The sequence below is a fragment of the Echinops telfairi genome, unplaced genomic scaffold (assembly GCF_000313985.2).
Source record: "Echinops telfairi isolate 266 unplaced genomic scaffold, ASM31398v2 ScPeMD7_29;HRSCAF=101, whole genome shotgun sequence".
Classification (NCBI taxonomy): domain Eukaryota; kingdom Metazoa; phylum Chordata; class Mammalia; order Afrosoricida; family Tenrecidae; genus Echinops; species Echinops telfairi.
This window is the reverse complement of record NW_022103926.1, coordinates 3480356-3495847: the sequence shown is the minus strand read 5'-3', so window position 1 is coordinate 3495847 and position 15492 is coordinate 3480356.

The window sequence follows — 15492 nt, the reverse complement described above, 5'->3', positions numbered from 1 at the left end:
GTTCATCCAGCCTGTCCCATCCAGACAGGCCTGATATTAGTGTTTCAATGTGTGGACTTAGTTTAGAAAATGGCAGGAAAAAATTGTTATGGATAGTTTTGTTCTGGCACTGTCGCATAAAAGATGCCACTTTGAAGATGAAAATTACTAAGTGCTAATTGTCCTCCTCTAACATGAATCATTACCAAAGAAAATTCAAATGAACATTGATCCTACATTTTGCCAAATCATGTATGCAGGAGACCATTCTCACCCACTGCCATCGAAGAGATGCCAACTCCTAGCCACCCTATGTAGGGCATGGTAGAACTGCCTCTGTGGGTTTCCTAGACTAGCTGTAGCTGTTAACGGAAGAAGAAAGCCTTGCCTGTCTCCCCAGGAATGGCTGGTGTTTTTGAACTACCAACCTAGTGGATCGCAACGCAATGTGCAACCACTATGCCACCAGGGCTCCTCTGGGAGACCATTAGTACTGGTTCTTGGAAGATTGGCAGCACAAGACAAGCCATGTTTGATGCTAAGAAGAGGAAAGGAATGATAGAATACAGGCATACTTTGCTTATTGTATTTCACATTACTGTACTTCATAGAGATAGCACGTTTGTTTGTTTTACAAATTGAAGGCCGTGGCAACCCCTAATGGCACTATTTTTCCAACAGCATGTGCTAGCTTCATGTCTGTCACATTTTGGTCTTTCTCACAGTATTTTTTACTTTTTCACAATGCGATTGCACACTAACTAGACTACCAAATCCAACCTAAACTCACTGCCATTGAGTCGATTCTGACTTCTAGTGACCCTATTGGGCAGGGCAGAGCTGCCCCTATGGGTTTCCAAGACTGCCAACTATTCGGGGGAGTAGAGAGTCTCATATTTCTCCAGCAGAGAATGCTGGTGGTTTTGAACTGCTGACCTTAGAGTTAGCAGCTCAACGTATAACCACTACACCAGGGATCCTAACAGTGTAGTCTAAAACATAACTTATGTATATACTGGGAAGCCAAAAAACTCATGTGACTTGCTTGTGGTAATATTCACTTTATTGTGGTGATCTGGAACAGAGCCTGCAAAATCTCTGAGGAATGCCTGTAGTAGATTAAAAGAAGAGAGCCATATAAGTAGGACAGAAGCAAGTGAAGATAATGATTAGATTTAAAGGACAAGCAAATTTTAATTATTATCCGAGTCACCATGTACCTTAGTCATCCCCTCTTGCCCCCTTTTGAAACACATCAAATGAAGCTTAAATGGGTTACCGGTAAGTTCTTTGGGGCTGGAAGTTATTTTGTTTTAGCAGTTGGGCTGTGCTGTTTAAAGAATTTAATTGTAAAATAGGAATAAATCTGACCTTGACATCCTACATTCATGAAATAGAAGATTTGACATTGTTAAAATGACAGTACTCCCCAAACTAAGCTATAGATTAAACAATGCTTATCAAAGACCCAGCTGCTTTTTGGTTTGCTTTTTTCCAAATTATCGTACAATTCATATGGAACTGCAAGGGACCCAGAATAGCCAAAACAATCTTGGAAAAGAAGTTAGAGGACTCACATTTCCCAACCTCAAAATCTATAAAACTACAGTAATCAAGCCAGTATGGCACTGGCATCAAGATAACATCCAGTTGGCCCTCCTTATCTGCGGATTGCAAGTTTGTGGAGGGAAGCTATGATGCGGTTAAAGCAGTGCCTCAAAGGGAAATGTGCATTACATTTACATTGTATTAGGTATTATAAGTACCCTAGAAATTATTTAAATTAAATGAGAGGATGTGCCTAGGTTATATGTAAGTGGTACACCATTTTATATAAAGGACTTAAGAACCCTTGGATTTTGGTATCCATGATGAGTAGATGTGTGGGCTGTGTGTGTGTGCACTAGACTCAAACCCTTTTGTATATTGAGGGACAATTGTAGATCAATGGAATTGGAAGTCCAGACATAAACTTTCACACTTACACTGAGTTGATTTTTAACAAGGTTGCCAAGACCATTCAGTTGGAAAAGAATGACTTTTTCAACACAGTGTGAGACTGAGTTTTCTAGAGAAGCAAAATGAGTTACACACACACACACACACACACACACACACACACACTACCCCACCCCAAGAAAATGGCCCACAATGTTGTAGAAGTGGACAAGTCCAGTCTGAGTCTACAGGCTGGTGGCTGCAGAGTGGATGAATTCTGACTCAGTAGGTCAAGTTTGTGACTGGAGAGATGAATGAATCCGAGGTTGGCAGGTCAGATGTTAGCCCATTGGCTCTAACCAAAGAACAGAGATTGATGAACCAGATGCAGGATCCAGACACAGCAAAAGCAAGCAAGCCTTTCACACAGCCTTCATTGTATAGGAAGTAGGCCACATCTTCAAGGAAACCTCTTTTCAATTGCATCAGGTCTGTGACCTGACTAACTGGGTTACTGTATTGTCTTAGTGTCCACTGTTTTACTTCTCTCCTTGATCTCTAGGTTCTGATACCTGTTGCAAGGGCTACACAGAACTCACAGACCAAATTCATGATTAAAGGGTTTATCAAGTTAACAAGTTATAATGCCTGTGAGAAATGGTCAGGATTGGGTTGTTTATCAGGACATGTTACAAAGTCTGCTGACACATGCCCAAAGGACATATACCACTGTACTATAAACTTCAACCAGAAGGCATTCAGCTTAACCTCTATGGGTCAGTAAACCAAAACTCCTTGAATAAAGTGCCCAGAGGCATACTACTCCAGCAAGCCTCAGTCCAAAAGTACTCAGTTCCATTTCCATGGGTCAGCAATTAAGTGCCCAATCAAGGCACCCACTCTGCAAACCAACTGCCAGCGCCAAAGCTGTTAGCTCTCCTTGCTTCATGGGTGGAAAGTCCATCCTGGTTCTGCTGCTGGTCCCGGATGTCCCAGTTATCTTCTGAATCTAGAAGGTTCACTGGGCAGGGATCTTAGGTCCAGAGGACACAGTCCACCCCTTGCTCTTCCTGGTAATGAAATCCCCCTTCCTGCTAAAATGAGCTCTCAGAGGGCTCATTTTATACCCAGCAGGATAGCATTCCAGGGAATCCTGTTCCTGTTCGAAATTACTCACAGGTGAATCCTACCAGTATCTTCTCCCATCTTCTTACCAGACCCATGCAGGGAAAGATTGTTTGGTGGGGGTTAGAGACTTTGGCTAGAAGATCCAAATTAAATAATTCACTATCCCTGCAGTTACATTCCACTCTAATCTTACAACTGTTAGGTTGCTCATAGCAGATCCAAGTATGGAGTCAATTACGTTGTGATAGATCACATTGTGAGATTACATCTCGTGGAAGGGCTTACTTGTTGCTGAGATTGTGGGGAAATTGGGACACTTGTACATTGCTATTTGGGAATGTACATTTAGGAATGTCAAATGCAGCTATTTTGGAAAATAGTTGGGCAGTTCCTCAAAAAAGTTATTCTACTCTTCGTTGTATATTCCCCAGAATGAGAGCCAGTTTCCTTATAGAAACAAACATAAGTGTGTGTAGCAATATTATTTATAGTAACAAAGAACTAAATAATAACAAAAAAGCCAACATGTGTAGCAACTGATGCATGAAAAATAAAATATGAGTATAACCATACATTGATATTGGCCTATTGATTATGCATTAGGCTGTGATCTTTAAGGTCAGCAGTTTGAAACCACTAGCTGCTCCATGGGAGAAAGATTGGGCTTCTACTCCCATAAACAATTAGTCTTGGAAACCCCCAGGGGCAGTTTTGCCCTGTCTTGTAGGGTTGCTGTGAGTCTGAATTAACTTGATGGCAGTGAGTTTGGTTTTTGGTAAATTTTGGGATATTGTTTGGCTACAGAAAGTAAAGAAGTGTTGGTATAGGATCCACCATGGGTGAACCTGGAAAATTCTATTCTGAGTGAAAAAAAGGCAGTCACAGAAGATCCCATAGAAATTGAGATATTATTATGTGAAATAGCCAGGACAGGCAAATCCATTGAGGAAGAAAGGAAATTAATGGCTGCCAGGGCCTTAGGGGAAAGGAATGGGGAGTGACTGAATGGTGTGGGGCTTCTTTTTAGGATAATGAGAATGTTCTAAAATTAGATTGTGGTTATATCTGCACATGCCTGTGAATATACCTAAAACTGCTGGATTGTGAATTTTCTGGTATGTGAATTATATCTCAATAAAGATTTTTAAAAAATAAATTAGAAAATAAAAGGAATCCATCATATCTTCTTTTTTTCCCCTTTAACTTTTATTTTAAGCTGAATTTACTCCTGAGCCATAAGTTTTTGCTTTTTCAGTTTCTTCTGGAATATCTTTTTCTTTTGTGCAACCTTCTTGTCTGTACAGTTTGTTCCTTTTCAGGAAGGATCATTTCAGTGTGGCAGGGTGAGCTCACGGATGGGTTGGTTCCACCAGGAGCTCTGGAAGTCCAGCCTCACATCTTGGGGGCTTTGTTCACCTGGATGTGATCAATGACGAGAACCTACATCTAAATCCTTAAATTCAGCATTACTCTCTGCATATTTAAGCATGAGCAGCATAAATTCAGCACTCTTTTTGGGCCACTGACCCTGGGTACAACCCCACTGTTTGGCCTGGGTACACCTACCAGCTCTACCTCTGTAACATCGGAAGGGCACACACTGCTTCTGCAAAGTGACCTCTTTCAAATATTCGGTGGTTTTCCGGACATACATACCCTTAATGGCCTGGGCAGGTTCACAGGTATTCTTAAAATGAACCCCACTATGTGACTCTCTTGATTTGCATGATTTTGCAGGGTTCTCCAGGTCAAGTGAGTAGTGAACTATTTTGGCAGATCACCTGAGGCTGCTATGGGAAGAGCCATCATATCTTCTTTTTTTTTTTTAAGCATTTTATTGGGGGCTTGTACAACTCTTATCACAATCCATACATTATGTCAAGCACTTTTGTACATTTGTTAACCTCATCATTCTCAAAACATTTTTTTTCTACTTGAGCCTTTGGTATCAGCTCCTCATTTTTTCCCCTCCCTCCCTGCTCCCCCTCCACCATGCACCCTTGATAAGTTATAAATTATTATTATTTTGTCATATCTTACACCATCTGACGTCGCCCTTCACCCGCTTTTCTGCTGTCCGTCCCCCAGGGAGGAGGTTATATGTAGATCCTTGTAATTTGTTCCCCCTTTCTCTTTCACTTTCCCTCCACCCTCCCGGTATCACCACTCTCCCCACTGGTCCTGAGGGGTTCATCTGCCCTGGATTCCCTGTGTTTCCTGTTCCTATCTGTACTAGTGTACATGCTCTGGTCTAGCCAGATTTGTAAGGTAGAATTGGGATCATGATAGTGGCGGGGAGAAAGCATTCAAGAACTAGAGGAAAATGGTTTGTTTCAGCATTGCTACACTGCACCCTCTCTTATCTTCTAAAGCATCATGAAAGGTATTCTGTCAGGCTGGAGAACCACAGTCGAGCCCTTGTCTTCCCTTGGCTGTGGGTACCATGCTGTGGGTACCATGCTGTCGGTTCCTGAGGAGATCCTCAGCTGATGGCAGCAAAGTGGTCTGCCCTCCCATCTGCTTCCAACCCCAAACATCAGAAGTACAGCCAGTATTTGTGGCCCTGAACAACAACAAAATAAAATTAATTATGTATAAATTGTTTTTAATTTCTCTGTACTGACCCTCAAAACAACCAATAAAATACATTACCAATTAAAAAAAAAGGCATTCTAAAGTTTTCATTTGCCTGTCCCCCATTTATTTTCACAAATACATGGTAAAACAGGCAGGACTTCTTGATTCTGCCATATAAGACTGTGTTATAGAATCAGAAACTAAACCCAATAATAGCGTATGTGTATATGAAAAATCGGAGGCATATGAAAAAGTAGAGTGAACCCAGTCTGCACAAGTAGCTTATTTTAGAAAAGTTAGCACAAAGCTGGTTCCTATGAGGTAGAGGTTAAAGATGTCCCTAAAGTCCAACTTTGTCAAACTGCTTTACCATTCCATCATCTCTAATATCAACTCCTCCTCCTCTTCAGTATTCTGCCTCTCATCTTTGGGTTCTATAATTACAGTGATTTTCAACCTTCCTAATGCCCCAACCCTTTAATACAGTTTTTCAAGTTGTGGTGACCAGCCAACCATAAAATTATTTTCGTTGCTACTTCATAACTATAATTTTGCTACTGTTGTGAATCGGGCGATCCCTCTGAAAGGGTCGTTTGACCCCCAAAAGAGTTGCAACTCACACGTTCAGAACTGCTGCATAACTGCCTGTAATAGCTGGACTCATGAACCAGCAGGGAAATGGTTCATACAGTACTTGTGGAGGCGAGCGGCTCACGTCTCAATTTGGAGACCTCTTGACTCACATGACCGCAGGGGCTGATGTGCCCAAATTATCAGGCCACTTGACAGGTTGTGGAAGCTGGTGAACTCAAGGTTGTGGAAGCTGGTGAACCAGGTCAGACAATAGTCTGCTGGTTCAAGTGACCGGAGGTCAGAGGAAGATGAGCCAGATGCAGATTCCAAAGCAAGAGAACATTTCTTCGTTTTTATGCAGATCACACCAACAAAGAATGAAACTGGCCCTCTTCCCACTAGTGACTCAAGATAACACTGTACCTGGGAAGGAGAATAGGCCTATATCTAAAAATGTATGTGGGTTTGAGAGAGGACATTAAAACTGTTCAGCAGCCCTGGCATCCTCCTCCACTCCATCGTCTTCACATCTCCCTGGGAAATAAATGTAGGTATCTGTGCAGTGGTGATATTCTTTTTGCCCCCACCCCCTTAGGTCGAGTGTGAACACACACTCATGACAGTGTATGAACCAGTCCTTCATGTTGTCCTCTCCCTTCACTTTAGATAATAACTGTTCCAATTGCCTGTTTTAATTTTCTGTGAAACCTATTACTTTGAAGATGGTAGGCAATATGGTATAATTTTTTTAAAAATTAAAAAATTTTTCAATCATTTTATTGGGGGCCCATACAACTCTTATCACAATCTGTACGCACATCCATTGTGTCAAGCACATTTGTACATTTGTTGCCATCATCATGGTATATCTTTTTAATATGTTTCTTGATCCATTGCTGCTCCCTGTGCTCTGTAAAGTTTGTTCTTTGGTCTGAGGAACTGTAACTTGGTGGCCAAAATTGCTACAGTATCTTTTGTTCTAATCCCTTAATAGTATTTTTGGCACCTGCGTCTTTTATGGGATAAACAAAGCTGAGTACAAAGTATTCATATAAGGACCCATTTGTAGCCACTTGGTAACACTGGCATCATTGGTCCAATAAGATCCATTTGCTAGTTAAATGCCTGGCTTTCAACCCCTCCACCCCCCACCCAACCCTAACCCTCACCCTGGGAATCTACTCATGGCTATCTGCTTGCTTGCTTCCGCTGACAGAGCAGTTCTCATTGGCGTCTTGTGCCTCAGAGGCTGGAAGAGGAAGGAGGAATGTGTCTAGATTCAGTGTATCTCTGCATTGCCGCCTCACCCCCCATATCTGCTCATTTAATAGACCCAATTAGTCACCTCAAGGATACATTTTAACATGACCATTTGTTGATTTCAAGTGGTCCTTCTGATTAGCTTTAACATGTCCCACTCTAACATGCATTCTAAATTTCCAGAGTTCTTACCATAGGTCAATGCCCCACATGGGTATCCCCTAACGAGTCCAATTTTCTATTGCCCATTTACTATACTATGTGTCAGTCTGGGTTGACTAGAAAAGCAAATTCATAGACACTCGTGTATAAGAAAGAGTTTTATATATAAGAGCAATTGAATATTGAGAAAACATCCCAGTCCAGATCAAGTCCCTAAGTCCAATATTAGCCCATATGTCCGATACCAATCTATAAATTCCTCTTCAGATTCACACAAATGCAATGATGCCGAATGCAGGAAGATCACAGGTCAGTGGGTGAAAAGTCTTGTGGATCTAGTGGCAGTGGAAGCATCTTAGAGCTGCCAGGGGTCTTCACGTAGTTCCTTTAGCTCCAGGGCTCTAACATAGCTCCATGGGTCTTGTCAGCAAGCATGTCCTGCAGGGAGTGAATCTATCTCCTGCCTCCAGCGAGCTATGTATCTCCTTAGCGCCTCCAAATGAGGTAATTGAGCGGCGAACCTGATTGACAGGCTAAACTCCACCCCTTCACTTTCAAGTCTCAAATTGACAACAGATTATGTAACTACCACAACTATATAGCTACTGCCAATGTATTGGTAAAAATCCAAACATAAACTTTCATCATTTCCCAGTTCTCACATTATGACATACATGTTAGTCTCTTGACCTGTTCATACCCTCTTCAACCAGGATCTTTCCATCTTCTAGTCTTAATGCAGCACCTTTCTGTATCCACTGTGTTCTATGTACCCTGGCATTGCCTTCTATGAACCAAGCAGCCTTCTGCTGCTCAGCAGAAAGTTGTTCATAGAGCACTGTCTATGTAGCAAAGACTCTGGCAGCTTCTTAGGTGGCTCCAGAGTAGTAACTATTAAACAAAAGACTACCGGCTCCTAGATACAGTGGGTATCTCCCTGCATTCCCCCAGTAGCTTGTTCTTATAGGAACCATTTCCATGTCATTATGGAAGTATTTGGGGTACCACTTTTCTTGTTGGAGTGTTTCTCTGATACCACTCAAGACATTATGTGATCTTAGGTCTCAAAACATTTTTATGTCCTGTTATTGAGACAACCTCAATCAGCATTCAAAAGAAGGCAAGTAAACTACCTTTCAAATGTGTGTACTGCTTTGCAGGTAGAAAATTTCTAGTCTAGAATCCCAGGGGTTGCTGTAGTGTGGCATTCTCGGGTTTTTGCCATATGCCCCAGCCTACATAAGCATGTGTGGCAGATACTTCCAAAATCATGACTCACTGTGGACTGCAAGGACCTAAAGGCAAGGAAAGTGAGACCACGCTAGATCATTTAGATACAACGTGCTACACTTGGGTACTCACTTGAGTACACAGTCTTGGTTTTAATAGGTAGAATTCAGCAGTATTCCCATATGTAGAATATGTGTCCTCCAAAATCCAAATACACAAACTAAATGTTGTCCTCTTGTTTTGTGGGGGTAGGTAGTGGCAGCAGTGTATTCTTGGTTGCCTGCAGAAGATCTCAGGGGACTCCTTCTTAAGTTATTCCCAAGAATATCACCATTTGGGCTTGGTTGGCCTTGGGTTGTTGCTGGATTTATTAACCAGCCTCTGTTGGTCATGGTGGTCACCAATGTTTTAAAATCAGCTTTAACTTGTTCTTTGATGTTTGCTATTATCATAATATTGTTAATATAATGCACCGTTACAATGGAGATCTGTACCAAGTTCAAGTCTCTCCTAACCAAACTATGACAGTAAGCTGGTGAATTCAAATATCTCTGTGGCAAAACTGTGAAATTAAGTTGTGATCTTTCCCACTTTTCCAAGGTTGGGATTGAGAAAAAGGCATTTGTAAGATCATTTACTAAGTACAATCTCCTTTAGCCTGCTGGATTTTCTGCACCGTTGATACCATGTCTGGAACAGCTGAACCCTCCTGAACTATTGGTGGCACTACTCTATTTAGGCCTTGATAGTCTACTGTCAGCGTCCACAGGCCATCTGCATTTTTCACAGGCTATACAAGGCTATTATACAGAGTATTTGTGGGCACCAGCCCTCCAGCTTTAGGTATTATGTCTTTAATCAAAGCAGGTATCACCTTTCATTCACCAAGTGTCTTATACTGTGTCAAATTAACAACCAGAGTGTGTGTGAACAATTCTGATGTTTCTCATTTAGCAGATCCAGTTAATACTGAAATAAGGGAGACTTACATACCTTCAGTTCTACATGATTATCAGATACAGTGTTCCCCAGTTAGACATACTACTTAACCAGTAGTGCATTTAAGTAAGGGAGATGCAGCTGCTTTATACAAGATTTATCTAAATCTTCTAATTCTTGTCCCAACAGCTGCTGCATCTTCAAGTCCCCCGCAGTCATTAGGCACTTCAAGATTTTATTGACAAGGTTTGGGATTATAATACATTGGGTTGCTGTGCCCGGGAGCCCCCAAAATTTGCCTTCCCTACCTCTGGGCCATTTCACCCACACTTGTACAAATGACCTTTGGCCACCTTCTCACCACCAGACCAGAAGACTCTGGACCTCTTGTCAATCCTTGTCTTGGTCCTCCAGGTGAGCCTCAATTTCAAAAGGTCCCAGGTGAGGCTTCAACCATGAAATTCCTTCTAATTTAGGTGATTAGAATGAATGGATTCTTATTTAGGCCTCTAACATTGGAGGACTAGTAGGAGTTTTTGTTGGTCCATCCAATGCCCTGTAGTGTGCTGCATTAGAACCTTGGTCTCAATTCCATCAATGCCTGCTATATCCATCCCTCTTGCCATTCTCCTATGAATCACCCTTAGTGTCTTATATCTGGAAGACCCATGTAGAGAAGCTGTGCCCACAGATCTGACATAGCTTCTTGGATTGTTGCTGTGCTTTGCAGTAGCAAGGTTACATAGGTGCCCATGTAGAAGGGGCTCCTTTAATTGTCATATTTTCCATGGCCTGTGTAAGGGGTGCACACATTGGATGAATAACCTGATCACTATAACGCCATTCCAAAGTCATTAATGTATATAAAAAGCACATTAATTCCTTCTTCTGGAGTATTGTAGTGGGTATTTAGAAGAGTGGAGGGGCAGTTTCCCTTCTCAGGATAAACAAATCTCCCCGTAAATTTTATCCATCCCACCAGACTGGCTATTTCCTGTATGTTAATCTGCTGTGTAGCTGAATCTTGTATCATCACTTGTGAATTGATGATTCCATAGTGAGTTGTGGGCTGCTTTAACCCCCAAATACTCTTCCATTCTGCTGCATTCAAAACTAAAGATGTTGTTTCTAAATTAGTTGCTCTAACAATCCATTTTAGTAATGGCTCCTCAGGAAGCTGACGATACTGACCATATTGGTCATGGTGGCCACCAATGTTTTAAAATCAGCTTAAACTTGTTCTGATCTACAAATTGAAGCAACTCTTTTACACTATACTTCCTGATTTCAATGGTTTCTTGGTTTTGCCTAGTTCCCTCCCACACTACTATCCTGGTGACCAGCCATCACTGGGTACTTCCTGTTGTTCCAACACAGAGACTAGTGATCTGCTTGAGACTCAGAGACCGGCAGTCATAGCTCTGACCAGACTCTGGCATCTCGGAGGCTTAGTTCAGTGCTACAATTCCCCTGTACATGCCCCTCTACCTTGCCATTGTAGCTGTGACTGATAACAAGGAACTGTCTTATCTTGTCTTTCCTTATCACTTTATTCCATATGCACCCAACTAGCCAATTCCTTAAGTGTAAGACACACCACTCCTATTTCCCAGGAATGCTTTTTGTCTTGGGAATTTAATTGCAACCTAACAGCTGCTTTGATGCATGAGTGTTTTCTTTTTCTTTCTTTTTTTTTGCATGAGTGTTTTCTATCACATCCAAAATGAAAAGTTTCCTATTCTTCCATTATCTACCCCCCTCCCTTTCTTTCCTGAAAGCCACATATTATAGTAAGTATGGGCCACAGCAAGGTGCTCTGTCATTTTGATACCAGCTGCAGGAGTGACTTCTTTTATAGTTAGCACAAAGCTGGTTCCTGTCAGATCCCAAATGTCCAGCTTTTCCAAATTACTGTGCCACTCCATCATCTCTAATATCCTTCTGTCACTACTCACTCTTCCATCACTGGACTGTATAATTTGCCGCAACATCTCATACAATTCACCAACAATTTAAGAAATCATTCTCATGTTTGTGAAGGGTGGCAAATCCAAAATTCGTGGGTCAAGTGTCAACTGCAGGCCTCTTCTGACCCATGTGACTGTAGGGGTTAACAAAGTCAAATTGGGAGGTCATACAGTTACTCAGGTACCAAGAACTAGAGGTCAGATGAAGATGAGCCAGATATAGGATCTAGAACAGTAGAAGGGACTTTGCCAAAGCATCCCTTTATTTGAGGTGCAGACTACACCCCCAAATAAACTAGTGGTTACATTAGTTATATTCTCTAGTAGTGTATTGACACCCCACCTGTAAATATGACATGGGGGTAGTACCTGACAACCTCTAATTTCACAAGGGGAAAGAAAGATAGATCATACTCAACCTCAGCCCAAGGTCGATTCCTATGAGACAGGTATCAGGCATGACCTCCTCTGCTCTCCACCTTCTTTACCAGTTCTGACACCAGCCACCTAGATGTGTCTTCCAAGGTACTTTCCACTTCTCTGCTTTTGGGTTTGGTGATCTATTGTTCAAAAGACCATACTCAATTATGGGGCTTATGGGAGAAATAACAGGTATCAATTCTGGATTAGAAATACTCAGATACAGTTTTTCAGCCACGGCAGCCTCTTCTCTGCAATGCCCATAGGCTTGCTCTCTGGCCCTCAGTCTCTCAGCTACATGGCCCCTTGGCTACTGCCCTACTTAAGCATTGTTATACACCTCTTTTAGCTCTGCCAATGAATACCCAAAATGCACTTGACTTCTTCGGTAAGCCTCAACCTGAAGGTGTTCAGCTCTAGCTCCGTGGGTTGGCAAACCTAGTTCCCTAGACAAATGTCCAGGAAGCTCTCCCACACTGCAAGCAAGCCCCCTGTCTGAAGGCACCCAGTTTTCTTATTCCATGGCTGGGAACTCCCCCACTCAGTCTGGTGCTCTTGGTTCTTCTGCCTTTTCAGCCAGTGCTTCTCTGCCACTTCTCTGGTGTCCCAGATCTTTGTCTCATGGATCAAGGAAGTTCAGTGTGTGGGAGACTCAGGGGGTCCTAAGGACACACTTTACTCTTGGCTTTTCTTTCTTCTTGGTAGTGAAATGCTCCCTTTCCGCCAACCTCGATTGCAGGGTCACAGCACTGACCATTTCCCATGTTAGACTTCAGTGTGCCCTGTTTGCATAGTCCTACCCCACTTGGAATCACTCGATGGCAGTGAGTGTTGAGAGTTTGACCCCCGCGGATGCCATGTACCATATTTACATTATTAGTAAGCTATCTAATCCCCGTGGTGGGCCACAGATACCTTATACTTGAATAGTCGTATGCAGTCAATTGGTAGAAATTAAGAATTGAGGCCTTCGAATTGTGGTGCTGGAGATGAATACTGAAAGTGCCTTGGACTGCCAAAAGTACAAACAAGTCTGTCTTTTAGATGTACAGCAAAAGTGTTCCTTAGAGGCAAGGATGGCAAGATTTGTCTCTGGACACATTGTCAGGAGAGACCAGCCCCTGGAGAAGGTCATCATGCTTGGTAAAATGGAGGGGCATACCTAGCATAGGATGGCCTAATAAGCAAATAAGCACAGATTTCCTTGTGCTTAGTTACTATCTATAATGAACAATTTCACATGGGAGTCACTGTAAAGTGACATTGTGCAGAGACCTAGTGGTTTTCTGGGCTACATGAGAAGTGAAGATTTAAGAGTTAGAATTAATTCAATGGTTTACTAGTGCAAAATGTCTCAAACATGGTAGGTTGCCACCATTTCTATAGCATTTAGTTGGTCTCATAGAGAGATACAGAGCCCTGGTGGTGCAGTGAAGGAGCCCTTGGTAGCAAGGTGGAAAGGTAAAGTTGGGTTGCTAACTGATAGGTTGGCAGTTTAAGCCCACTAGCTGCTCTGTGGGAGAAAGATGAAGCTCTCTGCTTCCATAGAGATTTACAGCCTCAGACACTCTTACGTAGGGTTGCTGAGTCAGAATCAACTTGATGGCTGTAGGTTAGGGAGCACTGATCCCCTTTCTTTCTGATGCTGAGAATGGGCACTGTTAAGGGAAAACTTGAGAGTCTGTCCCCCTGACTGGGTCCTTTATATTGAGGGAATTGGAATGAATGAAATGAAGCAAAGTGCATATGAACTGTTGAATGGAAAACTGATGATCTGCTCTGTAAACCTTCACCCAATTCACAGTAAATTTGTAAGATGCTTGTATGTAAAGCATATATCTAATACTAAGTTCCAAGGACTGTGTGTAATTTTATATTCTTAACCCCATCATGTTGATGCACTCAGTCCATAGACATAACCTTTATAAAGTAAGTTGCATAATATCTGTGTTGTCTAAACTATTTTTATCTACTTATAGGTCTAGGTTTTAATATCCATTGCAATGGCTACACAGAACTCACAAACAATAAACTTGATTAAAGGGTCTAATTAAGGCAATTAACAGTTGTAATGCCAGTGAGAAATGCCCAGGATTGAACTGTTCATCGGGACATGTTACAGAGTTCTTTCAGGGCTTCTAATACATGTCCCAAGGGCCTTGGGTCAGTAAACCCAGCTTCCATGGGCCAATAAGCCCAGCTTCCCCAATTAAGTGCCCAGAGGCACCCCACTCCACAGGCCAGCCTCCTGCACAGAATCACTCAGCTCCTTGGGCTGGAAAGCCCATCACTTTGTTCCATGTTCTGGCTTCTGCTTCTGTCTCTGCTCCTCTGATGTCACAGCTCTCTTCTGGACCCAGAAAGTTCATTGGGGATTTTGGCTAGAAGAGCCACAGTAAATAACCCACTGCCCCTGCAGTATCTACCTTGAGTTACTTTATTTCCTATTTCTGAGTGAGACAGTAGTGAGAGTAGTCGTTTTGATTTTGCAGTGTGAAAGGTTATGCGTTTGGTTTCATCCTGCTCATTTTACCCCGTGTTGTTTCTGTTTCCAGAAATGTGTTGCTATGGTCTCAGAAAAGGGTCTCAAAATATCCCTCTATATGTACAAATCTTAATTTTTGAAAAGTTACAAAAAGTATAGATGTAAATTGTATTCAACAAGGGTTACGTTTCCAAGGCTACTTGCATTTTAGAGAGAATTGCTTAGCATGGCGTTGTGGCCTATGCAATGATCAAAAGAAGAACTCTGGAGTCGGGCTTTCTGGGTTTAAATCTAAGCTTCTCCACAACTGTGTGACTGGGGCCAAGTGGTTTTTCTTTTCTGCACCTCGTCCCATCTAAAATGGGAGTATTACTATTGCCTGCTTCACTGAGTTGGTGTGAGGGATTCATATGTACTATTTAAAATGGTTTTACATACATAGTAGGTACTCCATCCATGTTGTAATTATCAGAGTGGAGGGAGATGATGAAGGATTGAATACAGCTTGGTGTCCTGTGTCAATGGTATGCATAAAAGTGTCAGTTATTAAACAGATGGTTCATGTGACCTTAGAATAGAAAGTATTTTGTCAGTTTTTAATTTATTGTCTCCCTCTTGCCAAATCCATCCTTGTTTGCTTCTGCATTGTGCTCCTGGGCCTGCCACTCTGCCAGCTACGTGTCTGCTCACCGTGCGACTCTGCAAGTAGGAGGTTGGATGGGCTAGAGCAGGAAGGAGGATCTTGCCCTTTTTGGTGTGAGTCTTGCTTCGCCCTTTCTTTCTTTTTTAATCATTTTATTAGGGGCTCATACAACTCTTATCACAATCCATACA